General features: G+C 39.5%; 1 long non-coding RNA gene across 1 annotated transcript in view; it reads left to right on the top strand.

Annotated features, from left to right (window-relative positions):
• The window catches only part of LOC134761554 (uncharacterized), a 77034-nt gene extending 74882 nt beyond the window's left edge, over positions 1 to 2152 (top strand). Inside the window, exon 5 of the long non-coding RNA XR_010140338.1 lies at positions 1492 to 2152. This is a non-coding gene — a long non-coding RNA (uncharacterized LOC134761554). The remainder of the gene's footprint in view (positions 1 to 1491) is intronic.
• Positions 2153 to 15423: the final 13271 nt, after the last annotated feature.

Raw genomic sequence — 15423 nt, 5'->3', positions numbered from 1 at the left:
CTTGATTAATGATTTGTCTTTGAAGTAGAGTCTAACTGGACTGAAAGCAATCTGGAGCACTGGCAAGGGGCAGAAGGAGATTGAGATGTAAAACATGTAGAATGGAGACTGATTTCATCTCTCTTGATTCTAAGCTCATTTGCAGCCATATATGTATCCATTCATAGCTGGTTATGGAAATAGTCACAAGGTTTAAACTATAGAGTAATTCTTACATTGAAGTTCTACCAATGTTGATGCTATTGTTGCAAATGGGGATTTTTTTCCTTCTCACTTGTCGTTTCCTAAAGAGTGTTATTTAAACTTCCTTAATGGTGACAGAAAATCAAATTTTAAACATTATTGTGATTTTTATATAGGCTCAAAGTTATATAGAAACAAAACATATAAGAGAATGAAGTTAATCTAGGTAAAAGCATTATAAAATAACCAAATAATTGCAACAGAAAATAATAACAAGCCCCATCACACGCCCATAGTTTTGTGCTTGATTAACATAAAACAAATCTGTGAATTAATGGAGCTAGTTTTCTTGAACAGCTCATGCTTTTCTTTTTGTTCTTTTTGAGACAGCAATTTTGTGGGGTTTTTTAATTCTTTATTGATAGATAATAAATGTACATATTTTGGAAGCACATGCTTTAACTTAATACGTTCATGTGATTTATAAAGATCAAATCAGTGTAACTGGGATACCCATCACCTTAAATATTTGTCTTTTCTTTATTGAGTAGCTCAGACTTTTTATTTTTTTAAAAAATTCCTCAGGTTCAAAGTGTCTAATACATATATCAGTAAGGACAAAGGTGTGTTTATTATATTTATGTTATTTTAATAAAACATAAAATGTTGTATAAATTACCTTACTTTTTCATATAATGATATTAAGACAATAAATCAATGAAGTCCCAAGTTTCCTGGGAATCAGAGCACTTGCATTCAAGTTCTGCTACCTGATTATGCTATTTAATCTTTCTTAAGTTTGCTCCTTTAGCCCTCTCTATATCAAACTTTAGAATTCAAGAGTTTAAAGTGAGAAAATATGATTTATCTGAATAAATGGCCCAGGGCCAGGTTTATGTAAGAACATATTTAATGTTTTTGCCCAAATAAGCTCTCAGGCTTTGAAACTTCCTTTTATAAAGATGAGTGCTATTTATTCCAGCTAAGAAAATTCTTTCCCATTTATCCAGTGTCCGTGAGGGTATCGTGTGTGTGATGCTTTAAGAATCCTAGCTCAGGAACAGAAGTTAACACTCCACACCCCGTGCTTACTTGCCAAATACACTCTTTTGTTTTATTCCAAGTTGAAACATTTCCCAGTGGTCTCAAAGTTATTTCCACTGACATTTTTGAGATGGCTTGCTTTCTGCCCATTTTGCTGTCATCTGGGGGTTAAGGTCCATGCTTGGCATTTTTCTTCCTCTTAAAGCCACTTAGCAGTTTCAAGGGTAGAAGATGTTCTCTTTTATTTGGTACCATTGGCTTTAGGGAAGCCCCAAGGACCATCTGCCCCATGAGAGTCACACACAGAGGGTCCTGCTCCTGCCTTTGGAAGCTGGCTTCCTGAGCTGCTGAACGTGCCAGTCCTGCTGACCCACTCTCAGATATCACAGGCACCCGCTGTGTCTGACAGAGACCTTTCTGCAAGTACACGTGCAGGTCTGCTCTGTAAAGGCGTTATCATTTGCAGATTATTGCACAGAGTGGCTACGAGCTGTGGTGTGATCCTGTCACAGAGAGAGCCTGGTCATGTTTTCAGAACAGCAGGAAACAAGTACACCTGTAAGCTTATACTTATCAGATTTAAAAATAAAACGAAAAATCCATGCTATTCCATGAAAATCAGGCTCCAATAAACTTAGTCACTAATTTGTGAAGTAAACAATCTGATGGTAATGCATCAGTTGACACTTCGGCCTGGGTTTTTAGGCACAAATGAAAGCCAGGGGCTAAAGAATTTTTAATTTACCATTATTTCCCTTGATGGTTCAACAAAGTTCTTGTGCTAGAAAGTTTTATAAAACTACTTTCTGAGTGTCCTGTGACATTTCTCTGATGATACAAAAAGTCAATATTTGATAGCTTAAATGTCAATATTGACAGAAATATTATTTAAATAAAAACACAAATAGTAAAATAATTTTATCTGATACTCCTATATATTAGTATTTTTAAAACTCTTTGGAGCAGAGATGAACTTAACATGTGGTAAGTATTAGATATTAAAATCATCACCCACAAGTTGCTTTGGACTTTCTCCTTTTATATCCTAGCCATTTAAAAAACTTATAGTTTGTGGTCATCAAATTTCCTTGTAGGTTTAAAGTAGGAAAATGCCTATGCTTCATACAAAGCAGCCTTCTTCCTCCTTTTCATAGAAATGTATGGAGTTACAAGAAGACTGTCCTCTTAGGTACTGGAGAAACTTCTTGAATATTATTTACATTTTTTTTATATTCTTTTATATCTTTAGATTATATTTGGTTTTATTTTCATCTTTTCCTCTCACCTCCATTGTAATTAGCTATCTAGTTTTTAAAATATGTACAAAATATCAAACATGCAAACATACTACCAAACCAGACCAAACAATTATCCATGACAAATGATTTTCCTTATATTATTTCTCCCTTATTTTTCCATTTTCTAATTTGTCTGTCTTTCCTTGCTTATTAGTTGTCTTCTCTTTTCTCTTAATAATAGTGTTTTGATTCCATTATTTAATTTTTCTAAGAATGTTTATGGTGTCAATCTTCTTCCTAAACCATTATCTTTCGTGGGTAGATCACCGTTCTTTGATATTCTAGTTCTAGAGGCTTCTCATTATATTTTAACATAACCTACACCCTCGTCCATGCCATTCAGACATTTCCGTATTCCCCATGATTTTGCTACCCAAAACTCTTACCATATATATAACCCTGCTAGTCTCGGGGACCCTGTGTTTTGTTCTTCGATTTATAACCATTAGACATCCTTCTGATTTCGATTTTCTCAGGATTTCTATTGGGCTATTTCCTATTTTCTTAGGACTTCTCAGAATGTATTTAGCATTTTTCTCTTTCAAATTCAAGTTTGTTTACATAATTTTCCTTCAAGGTAGCTAGCTGCCTGGGTTATTTTCCATATTTAGGTTTCAATTGCCAGCTATTCATCTGTCTGCCAACGTTATTTCACCACCTTGCCCCTTTCCCATTTTTTTTTCTTTGGAGGAGAATCAACTCTTTCATCAACATTCCCAGTGAGAAAGTTGAAACACCTCTTTTCACAATGTCCTTTCCTCCTAATTGAAATGGTAGCAACAACAATAACTCAAAGTCCCTGTAAAGGAAAGCTCTGAACCCATTATCTACAGTTTTTTGCTTCCCTAAGAGGAAAAATCATTAGGATCCTTCAAAATCTATTCACCCTACCTTTCCAGCAGGCAATAAAACTTGTCAAGATGCCACACTTTAAACTAAAGATAAACTTGTACGTATAACCATACGCATATAGATAAATGAGAAAGAATGTAAATAGAAAAAAGAAAAAATGTAAAACCTTATCTAAACAAGACTTGCCATGTGATTGGCAGGCAGAATATTATTTTCATGAAGTTGTTTTTTAACGTGAATCTGTGTAGACCACAAGTATTTTCTTTATCACTTGAGATTTAATAGCATACATTGAAAAAATGTTTTTTGTTCGACACAGATTTTGTATGATAATAACAATAAAGGAAAATTATACTATGAAAGTGAAACCTTTTGTCTAAGTACTAAAAGACATTCAAAATAATTTACCCTTGCAAATGTTTTAATTTTTTACAGTCTTTTGACATACTATCTCACAGATTTTTCTAACAACTTTGTGATGGAATGGGGGTAGTTATTATTATCCTCCAAACGTTTTAAATAATACAAGAAGCGAAAACCCTATAGGACTTGTCTGGTGTCACAAAGGAATTTGAGCTGGAACTTGAACAAGTTCTGCTGCAAGTAAAGCCAAGGCTCTCTTCACTCTGGGACTAGGGTAGGATGCTGGCCTTTTCGTTCTTATTCCAGTTTTAAATCAGCATTTCCAGGTGCAAATTCCTTCTTTTCCCCTAACTAGCTATTTATGCTTTGGAAAAGAACTTAACCTGTCTCTGGTTCACTTTCTTCCCTCATAAAATTAGCAGGTGGTTCTCAGTGGTTTCTCTGTTCCTTTTGGCCTTCAGCATCTCAAATGCAATACAACCAGTGTTTGTCTCTGAATACCAATAACTTTTATCATTTGGCCTCAATTCTATTTTTGCCATTAATTACTCATCTCATGCCCATATCATAGATTCTATTTTACTTTATTCCATTTCTTTTCCTGACCTCAGTTCTTCCTTGGAATACATGTTAAGGTTTACTTCCACAAATATGTATCGAACACCTGCTACCTCAGATGATGCGCTACGTACCAAGGTGACAGATCTGAACAAGGAGCATTTCTCCCCATCAAGTTGAGACAACTATCCAGGTATGCAGCACATCAGCTCTGTTTTTCCCTCCACTTTTCTGCTGGTCCCCAGCTGAGAGAGCCTGCATTTCCTCTCACTATACTCCTTTTTCCATAGCTTATCAAGCTCAATAGACTTCTTATTTATTTATTTATTTATTTATTTATTTATTTATTTATTTGAGATGGGGTCTTACTCTGTTGCCCAGGCTGGAGTACAGTGGTGTGATCATAGCTCACTGCAGCCTTGAACCCCTGGGCTCAAGCCATCCTCCCTCCTAGGCCTCCTTAATAGCTGGGGTCACAGGCTCATTCCACCTTGCCCAGCTAGATCCCCTTAAATTCACCCTCAAGCACAATCCTTCTCATCAGGGAATCAGCCTCACTGCTTTTTATTATCTTTTCCCCTCTCTCACATGTTCTTCCCCATTTTCACTTCAGGATGGCTTCCCTGTTCCATTGGTGATTCACAGTTTCTAACACTCCCAGCTTGCTGAGCCAAACCGCCTTTTTGCCTGAGTAATAAATGTTTGTGCTGAGTCCTGGAGGAATCAAGAGTTGCTTATAAAAGTGAGCAAATGCGGAAAGTAGATGTCACAGCAATCCTGAACGTCTTGTTTTGTTTTTGTAGAGATGGGGATCTTGCCTTGTTGCCCAGGCTGGTCTCCAATTCTTGACCTTAAGCTATCATCTCACTTCGGCCTCCCAAAGTGCTGTCATTACAGACATGAGCCACTGTGCCTGGCCCCAATTTTCTTTTTATTTTCTGACTGCCGTGGCAGTGTGGAGAATGAGCAGTTTCATATCAGAACTAGAATTCCTCTATGGAAAGTGCTCCCAAGAGAATTGGACTTCTGAGGATGTGAGTTCAAGTCTCAGCTCCGAGATTTTCTTCCCTAATGACCTTGGGGCAAATAAATTCTTAACATTTCTGTAACATAGGAGTGTTAACAGCATACATGTTGAATTGCTTGTTGAGGTGTGGCTCAAATAAGCTATTTTCTGTGGAAGTGCTTTGTGAAGGGAGCTAAAGATATTTGTCTCTGAAAGCAGCATGGGGGGTGCTGAGTATCTGGAAGATGGGGGAAAGAGCAAGAGGTAGGAGAGAGATTCCAAAAGGGAGGTAAAAGAAGCACAAAGACCAATTCTGCATATTCTGTAGTTTTGCACAGGAGCTCTCTGTAGCCCACAACTACAGAGGTTGCTGCCTTGGCTCCTGCTGCCTGAAATAAAACATCCTGACTCACTGAAAGGCAGCAAGTTGCCCAGTTCAGGCAGATTCACAGAATGGGGACTTGCAGCAACATCATCTTCATTCACGTTCACAACAGGGGAGAATTTTCCTTCTTCAACCCTGTCCAGTGTTCTCTTCCAATTCCATCTCCTGTAGTGAAAATAAAAGAAAAAGAAAAGGAAGTAGTAGTTCTATATCCCCATGTTCTGTCTCTCCTTCTCATGAAGTTTATATTAGTCCATTTTCACATTGCTATGAAGAACACCACATGAGATGGGGTAAATTATAAAGAAAGGCAGTTTAATTTACTCACAGTTCTGCACAGCTGGGGAGGCCTCAGAAAACTTAACAATCATGGTGGAAGGGGAAGCAGGTACGTCTTACATGGTGGCAGGAGAGAGAGAGAGCGAGTATAAAGGAGGAACTGTCAAACACTTATAAAACCATCAAATCTTGTGAGAATTCACTATCACAAGAACAGCATGGAGGAAACCACCTCCATGATCCAATCACCTCCCCCTGGCCCCTCCCTTAACACCTGGAGATTATAATTGGAGATGAGATTCTGGTGGGGACACAGAGCTAAACCATATTAAAGTTGTACATGGGGAGTCCTTTTCAAATAACCATCTTCAGAAGACGCATCTGAGGGGAATGCAGTGGTTACACCATGCTCCTTTGAATGTCTTTTACCTTTGGTCCCTTTCTTCCCTTTGATCTTCAGTGGTCATGCTAAAGAACTTCAATGTGGTTGTCCTTTTATCCCCTTCTTGATTGTCTGGTTCTCTCTACTGACTCTGTCGATCCTTACCAGATGGGACTATTTACCTCACACTAAGATATTTGTTTCTTTCACGTCCACTGAAATTTGATAGGTGTGCACTCTCCATTCTAAAAACCTTTTTTTTTTTTTTTTTTTTTTTTTTGCCAAAGAATCTTTTCTAGCCTTTTTTTCGCCAAAGCATCTTTTCTAGCCTTTTTTTTTCCTTAAATCTTTTGTATTTAAACTTCAGCCAACATAACGCTGTTTCGCCCTCCCCTGCCCCTGGCAGCCACCATTGTACTCTCCATCTCTGTGAGTTTAATGTTTTTAGATTCCACATATGAGTGAGATCATGCAGTATTTGTTTTCTGTGCCTGGCTTATTTCACTTAGCATAATGTCCACCAGCTTCACCCACGTGACCTATTCTAATACATGTCTCCTCCACAGTTATATTTTTCTGACTAAAACAATCAAAAGTCTCACTCATCCGATTTACATTTTGCAGCATTTCTTTAGTTTCTTCTGGCAACAGTTTGATTTCTGAATAGGCTGGACACAGACAGTTTTTTATCTGCGACCTACTTATAATAATAGTATTACAAAATCAAGCCAGAAGTTCTCCTCTTTTTTTCCAGAAAAACTTTCCTAAGCCATCATCTATTACTCTTCTCTTAAAACTGACCTCATAGGCTCTTTCCTAGCCATGGAAATGTCTCTCAGAATTACAGCAAGTGCCAGTATAACCAAAGTTTCTAGTTGTTATCCATGTATAAGTGTCACCTACCTCTTTTTTACGTCTCACTTGTATTTTATAGAGTAGTGGAGTTTATTTTCCCCTTTGTAGCACTAAATGAAGCCATATTTCTCTTTGCTCATCTCATTTTCTTTCCAGGGATTTTAGAGAAATCAACTTGTTCAGTAGCAGCCATTATTCAGCACCGACTGTATGCAAGGTGCAGTTCTCAGTGTTGAGAATAGAGATGTACAGCATAGTCTTGCCTTCTAGAAAATTATAACCTAGCTGAAGAATCAGATCCTGAATAAGCCATGTGATACAAATAGAATACTGAATTGGAAATTCAGACTCCTGGGAACCATTTCATTCATAGGTTCTGTCCCTAACCTAATTTTGAAAATTTGATGAAGGTTTTCTTGTATGTTCTGTGGAATCTAATCATCACCCCAGTAACAAGGATTTTTGAGACTGACTTGGGTTCAGGAGAATTACAGTGTGCCTGAGGGGTCTGGCAACCAGATTACAGTAGGATTGTGCTTAAAAGGATAAATAATCTTAAATGAACTGCCAATGATCAATTGAATTATTATATATGTCTTATTTGTTTTACTAGCTCCTGAAGGCACATTTATAGTTTACTTATTAGTAGTAAATATATGTGTATGTGAAAGAATCCTATGAAAATATATATGAATATGTGTATTGTGTATATGCTTATATTCACGTTGAAAAGTAATTAACAGGATTTTGTTCTTTAAAATGAATCGTTCAAAACACTAGCCTTCTCCCAGGGGTGGGAGTCACTGATATTTTGCCAAATGGCCCCTAGTTTACGTCACAGAGGGCTTCTGAGTATTGACGAAAAGGGAAAATTGAGCATAAGGGCAGTCAAAGGGGACTGCCTGAGGTTAGAGAGCAGGTGAGGGTCAGAGCCAGGAATAGCCCACAGCAGGATTCCTGAGCGATAATCAGGCAGCCTGACCTCCTGCAGGGTCGCCCATGGACACAATGGCAGGCGAATTTATCAGTCCTCATGCCCTCCAGCCTCTCCTGAAAGAGGGGCTGTGGGCGGCAGGAGGAGGGCAGGACCCAAGGCCTGGAGTTGCGTGAAGGCGGTGGCTGCACTTCTGCCCGGGCATCCCCACCCCCTGGGTGTAGTCAGCAGCAAAAGTCAGCACTGGCTGTTCCTACGCCTTGACTGCGTACGTCCTTGTCAAGAATCGTCCAGGGGCCCTGTTGCTGGCTCTTTGCCTAAGAGCAGTGGGAGGTGCACAAGCCAGCCTGGTGGGAAGACAGGACAGACGTGCGCCTCCCTTTCAGCCCTCGCTGCCCTATCAGTCACTGTGTGACAGACGCATTGTTCTCCCGAGAGGCGGGCAGCTGGACGGGGCGCGCCGGCCACCCACACTCTCCTTCCCGCAGTCGGTGCGAGGGGCTGCGCATCCCCCCGCTGCACAGCCAGGAGGGGGCCTCGGCTAGGTCCCGGGCGCTCCCTGAACGTTTAACGCGCCTGCTAGGAGTGACTGTCGGTGACGTGAATGAACGAAGCTGGCTGGCTGTGCGGGGAGGCCTTTATTTTTCTTGCCATGAGGCGGGAGCCTGGGAGCTGTCCCGTGGGACCGGAAAGCAGCAAGAATGTCTGCAGGAGGGAGAAGCGAGTGCAGCCGCAGATAAAGCTCCAGCGCCTGTTAACACTTCTTGGGACTGGGCAGGGCTTGTCCTTTTCTTCTTACCTGGCACGGAAAGACAAAGACAACCCAATTGGCTTTGGAAGGTTCCTGTTACCTCGTTTGTCACTTTGCAAGGAAACCATTGGCCTCACAGCAATGGAATCTGCAGTTTCCTCCAGGCAGGAGCTTCTCAGTGTGACTCATGCTCACTTTTCCCGGGAGGGAAGGACCCCTAGTGAAGGAAATTTAATTAACTTTGTAAAAAATGGACGCTTAAATTACATTAGGCAAACGCATTTTTAAATGCCTGCCGAAATTTCCTCTTCCAATCACTTAAAATAACACGTCAAAAACTGAACTTGGTATTTTCTCTCCTCTTGCTGATTTCTCCGCTCAACTTACTAACAAAAATATTACCATAGTCATTCGGATTTGCAGATCTGAGGTCCTCTTGCCTTTGCTCTCTACCCTGCCTGGCACATCCTATCTGCTATGAAATCCCTTCCGTTACTTCTTCACACCATTTTTCACAGTGGTCTTTTCCTTTGTGTTTTCATGGACACTGTCCTAGCTCAGGCAACGATCTTTCTCCCCCTCACATACAATTGCAACGGGGAAGTCTGTTTTCTTTGGGTCCCCAAGGCCTCCTGCCCTCCAGTCCAGGGGACATGTTGCTGCCATCTTGTCATATGCTGATCATCTCAATGATATGGCATGATTTTCTATTCTCTATAGCAAAATGTGCACCTCCTTCGTCTGACATTCAAGGTTCTGCAACATCTTTATTGACCAACTTCATTTGCCTTTTCGCTATTCAAACTTCTTGCTTCAGTCAAAATAACTACCAAAAATTCCCTGAAAATGCCTCATCATTTTTCTGCCTCTGTACCACGTGCTCCATAAGACCCCTTTCACCTGTGTGTTGAAATTGTATCCATCCTTCAAAGTCCAGGCCAAGTGTTCCTTTAACTATGAATACATTCCCAATCTCTCAGAGAAAAAGTTACATTTCTTCCCTAGAAATACCTAACACTTGGTTATATGAGTTAGGTATTTCTAGGGAAATTATTTCACATGGTTAATAATTTGTCCATATATCTTCTCTCTCCACATCTCCTCTGACATACCCTGAAAAAGGCCGATGAAATGATTAGCTGCTTGCTTAATTGATGCAGCCTTGAAAATACTCATAAAGTGCCCATGAAATGCCCAATAATGTTTGAAACTATTTGTTTATGAATGAGTTACTTAGAGCAAACTAGGGCACATTTTAAAGTGTCAAAGTAATAATCACATCTGTTCCCCAGCTCCTCTCAGTGTTGACCTTGGCTTTCTTCCTGCCACACCTACTTCTGACCAAGGGCATGCATTTGTGTAGTCCGTAGCCACGGAAGGACTAAGGTGATCAGCTAATATTGGAATACTGGGCTTAGTGGTGCTAGGCAGAAGACAAATGAACTAACCAAACACAAGTAACAAGGGTTTATGGTATGGTCTATAAGCAAAAACATTTAAATCTCAAAGTAGAACCATTTAGGAATACTGAAAAATCTCTTCAGGGATTAGATTTTATTTACTACAAGCAAAGTAAAAACACGAATGCCTCAATATGAAATGGCTGAACAAAATTTCCAAAGGCTGATGTTCTCCCAGAAATGATTTTTTGGGCTTAATTTGCTTACCTGAACTTTGAGATAAGACAAAATCCAAAAGTCTCTCTTCAAAATGTGTTGTAACCAGAAAGCTCTGCAAATGCATGTGGAACTAAATAGTATTATTTCTGAGGTTAGGCTGTCTGTGTGCTTTCTGGGCTAGAAGGTCAAACTTGAGTGATATGTGAAGGAGAGAGGAAGAAGCAGTATTGTGCAGTGGTCACAGTGATAACCGTGGTCTCAGGGTCAAAGGCGACGGGAATGCTCCATAGAGAGGGGAGCTGTAAGTAAGGCTTTGCAGAAGAGGAGTGAGTGGTTTGACTAAAACAAATAGAGAAATATGCTCTGAGGGCATATCAGGTAGGTTTGCACTGCTAGAGATCAAGGCATGGCCTTGGGTGTGCGAAGAGATAAGAGAAATTAACTAGAGTGGAGTCATTGAAAAATATTAGAATGGACACTTGGTTATTTTAATTTTACTGGAGCGGTAAGTAATAATAAAGCTTTCTGTAAAAATACCTAATCACATTCAACCACAGTACAGGCCCCATCCATTGATGACCATTACCAAAAGTGTATGAAGAGATAGGTGAACTAAACAGATATGCTAAAATTTAAGGAGATACCCCTGTTCTTTGGAAACATGGAATTTTGTTTGAAGCTTTTATTAGAAAAAAAATCCAATTTCAGTAAAATCAAATGTCAGAGCATTATAGAAAATATCTTCATTTTATGCCCCAGGATTGCTGCTGTTAACAGGTGCGGGTACCTCCAAAGAGTTCTGCATAAGCAAAGATATATATGTCTATACCATTTGCATGCAAATAGAATCATGCTACCCATGCTTCTCTGAAACTTGCTTTCATGCTTTTAAAATATGAGAACAACTTTGTAAACTTATACATAACAAACTTGCTGTCATTAAAGAAATGATAAAATGAAATTGTATTGAATGAATACACTATAGTTCATTTAATTGCAGATTAAGGTGGTACTTTTCTAGGTTTTGCTTTCCAACATTAGGAAAACAATTACAATTTGCATGCTCTTTTCAGTAATATCCATCAAAAACTACAATAAAAACAGGCCTTCATTCCTCTTAGAGGTTTTATTTTTTCTTTCATGAATAAAAAATAAGAAGAATATAAAAATACATTTGAAGAACAATTCAGACGAGTGCTAAACAGGTGAACATCAGTAGACATAAATAAGTTTATAATTTTGTAAAGCTAATTGACTTAGGAAAAGCTGATTTAAAAATGGTAAGACCACTCCAGGATGCACAAACATTCAAAATATGTGAACTAATGGTGAGAAATTGTCATTTTTAACCAATGAGTTTTCAAACAATTTACTGGGAGGCACAGACAAAATTTGAAAGAAACTTATAAAAACCTAATTAGATAAGCTAAGCAGATGTAGCTGTCTGAAAATTAGTAGTGCTTTGCTTAATCAAAATTCTTTAAAAAGCATGGAAGATTAAGAACTGTCCCAGCAGTCACAAAAATGATCAAAACACCCTATAATTTTTATTAATAACACAAGATCAACATAATACTTACTGGGCAAAATTATAAGTATGTGGAAAAACAGAATTTAGAATTATTAAATTTGACTAGCTTATCAGTTTACCAGCTGTGAAGTATCTCCTCAAGTCAGAATACCTCAGTGTGGTTACCACATGCACTGATTACAACTGGTACACAGAAAACCTGACATACATCCCACTTACTAGTGTTCTGGAGTAGCAAACCAGATGGTGAGCATAGTTGGTATCTCAGTTGTCCCAAAAGATGCAAATGTACAACCTGGTACTGCTAGAATAGGAGATAGGGGTGTGTACCATAAGGAAGCAAGGAGAGAGATATGATAAATTGATTCTTCTTCTTTTTATTTTTTATCTTCTTTTTCTCCCCCTCCTCTTCTCCCTCCCTCTTCTCCTCTTTCTCCTTCTCTTCCTCCTCCTTCTCCTCCTCCTCCGTCTTCTTCTTCCTCTTCTTTCTCTCACCCCCTCTCTCTCTGCCTTTGGAGAATAAGAGTATATATGAATTGTTCATTACTTTTTTTTTTCTTTTGAGTTGGAGTCTCTCTCTGTCACCCAGGTTGGAGTGCAGTGGCATGATCTTGGCTTGCTGGGTTCAGTGATTCTCCTACCTCAGCCTCCCAAGTAGCTGGGATTACAGGTCTAGGCCATCATGCCTGGCTAATTTTTGTTCTTTTAGTAGAGATGGGGTTTCACCATGTTGGCCAGGCTGGTCTCGAACTCCTGACCTCAAGTGATCCACCCCCTCGGCCTCCCAAAGTGCTGGGATTACAGGCATGAGTCATGGGGTGCAGCCTGTTCATGACTATTGATCCTTAAAATTAATAAATCCTTTTCAGCATTTCTTTTAAAAACTGTAACCACTTGTCATGTTAGTCATTACTTTATCCTCATTTTGTTTGGTCTCTGCATCTCAGAGTGTCTCCTTACCAAGCCAGCCAAACCTAGAAACTTGGTTTCTTCAATCTGACTCCTATAAGAAAGGTTACAATACCACTTCACCCCACCAGGCTGGCTGCAATCCAGAAGACAGACAATAGCAAGCGTTGATGATCATGTGTATAAACTCTCATCCATTGCTGATGGAAATGTAAAATAGTGCAGTGACTTTGGAAAACAGTTTGGCAATTTTTAAAATGTTGAAGATAAATTTACAATATGACCTAGCAACTCCATCCCTAAGTATCTACCCAAGAGAAATAAAAACATGTTCTCATAAATGCTTGTACACATGTTCATAGCAGGACTATTTATGGTCATCAAAAAGTGGAGTCAAATCAAATGCCAGTAAACTGAAAAATGGATAAACAACATGTAGTATTTCAATACTGAAGAATATTATTCAGCAATAGAAAGAAACGACGTACTCACACATGCAACAACATGAATGAACATGGATGAAACTTAACAACATTATGCTAAGTGAAAGAAGTCAGATACAAACACACCCACTATGTATATATATACTATATATGATTCTATTTATATGAAATGTCCCATAAAGGCAAATCCATAGAGACAGAAAGTAGACTAAGGGTTGCCTGGAGTTGGGAATGGAGAGTGGTTGCTGATAGATAGAAGGGCTGTTTTGAGGGTAACGGAAATGTATTAAAATTGAATTGTGGTATTGGTTGCATAACTCTGTAAAAAGTGAATTTATATTATGCAAATTATATCTCATGAAGCTGAAAGAAAGAGAGAAAAAATGAAAGAAAGAAAAAAAGAGATAAAGAAAAGGAAGAGAGAAAGGAGGGAAGAAATGAGGAAGGGAAGAAAGGCAGGAAGGAGAAGCTTCAGTAAAACATCTCTCTAAGGTAGAGAGTGTCCCCTTGTAAGCAGTATGTACAATGCACTTGACAACCACAAGTCTCCTATTTCTGGAAAAATGAGCAAGTTATGCACAGGGCTAAGGAAGTTCACAGGCTGCAAAGGGTGGAAAAAACAATCTTTCCTTTCATCTATTTTTGTAAAAGTAGCAGAAGCTATAAACGTCTTCTCTTTCCTGGGTTGATAATTTTATCCTTCATGACCTGTCTTTAGCCCCAGGGAAGGAAGTCATTTAATTGGAGCCCTGAGGATGGAGAGGTCCTTGTAGCTCTCTCACACTCTCCTTGTCAGCACATAGCCCCTCAGTTGCTCCATCTTCTCTCACCTGCTTCCTGCGTTCATCGTGCCAATCAATGGCAAGAGAGGACAGAAGAATTAGCTGTTGGAGTGGAGACCCAACACCATGGGCTGACCAGGGGTCTGGGAGCAGTTTATTTGTTTGATACCATTTCCTCAGAGCTGACAGGCAGCCCTTTCTTCTGAAATCACTCTTGGGCATACTCTGACAGCAAATGTACACAGCTGGGAGGCAGCCAGACGCATCCTACGTACTTACTACACGTTGTCCTAGAAACAAATGAAGGGCTGTGTGGTTGCTTCGCTTCCTGGCAGGGCCCTGCCAAGATGCTGCTGCTGGGAACATGCTAAGTATATGCAAGGTCAGGACAGAGCCCATTCTCGAGCCAACAAAACTAGTAAAGAAGCAACATCTGAAAACTCTGGTGTCCTTAGAACTAAACACACACACACTTGTTCAAGTCTATAGAGGGACAAACTTGTTCTTTGTGACCAAATCTTGTGCACACTGAAAACCTCCAGTAGAATGCAATGTACAGTTTATATGCTAACAATATCACCTTTCAGCCAGAGCAGTGTTTCCTCTTGTGAAGAACAATTTCCAAAAGGATGTTTTTCTTTTTCACAGCAAGTCAAATATAAGACTATGTGTTTCGGAGGGGTTGAGAGGTGGGGGATATCAGGCTTTTTCAGATAACTGACTGCTTACCTTCTCATCTTTTGAACCAAATATAGAGATTTACTTAAAGATGCAGATACTGGAAACTACACGAATGTAAATGAGCTCATTAGTAAGTGGGAACCTAACCTGTCACCCACCCCCAAAGGAGGACTGCTGAGTGACAGACAGAGGCTTGAGAATGCCGGTACATTCAGAACAATCACAACAAAGTAAGGCACATCCTAGAAGGAGGTATGCTTGATTTGCATAGAAACTGCACAGGGTGTGAGCCCAAGCCAGACACCGAGGGCCGCGTCAGCCATTCTGGAGGAAGGAGCATGGGATACAGACATACTCAAGTGACTCCAGCCTGTAGAATAAGCACATTTATTTGCTCTACATACTCTTTCAGCCACTGCCCCCATTCATCTAATCTTCTGCAGAGCAAAATTGCTAGAGTGTTCTTCCAATGGTAGTTGCTTCCTTCACCTGTTTACTTTCCACTTCATTCTATCTACTATTTGTTCTTAGCAATCTACTGATCCACTCTCACAAAAGTCGATAGTAA

The sequence above is a fragment of the Pongo abelii genome, chromosome 5, assembly GCF_028885655.2.
Source record: "Pongo abelii isolate AG06213 chromosome 5, NHGRI_mPonAbe1-v2.0_pri, whole genome shotgun sequence".
Taxonomy (NCBI): Eukaryota; Metazoa; Chordata; class Mammalia; order Primates; family Hominidae; genus Pongo; species Pongo abelii.
The sequence above is the reverse complement of the archived record's forward strand: the minus strand, read 5'-3'. Positions and strand labels throughout refer to the sequence as shown.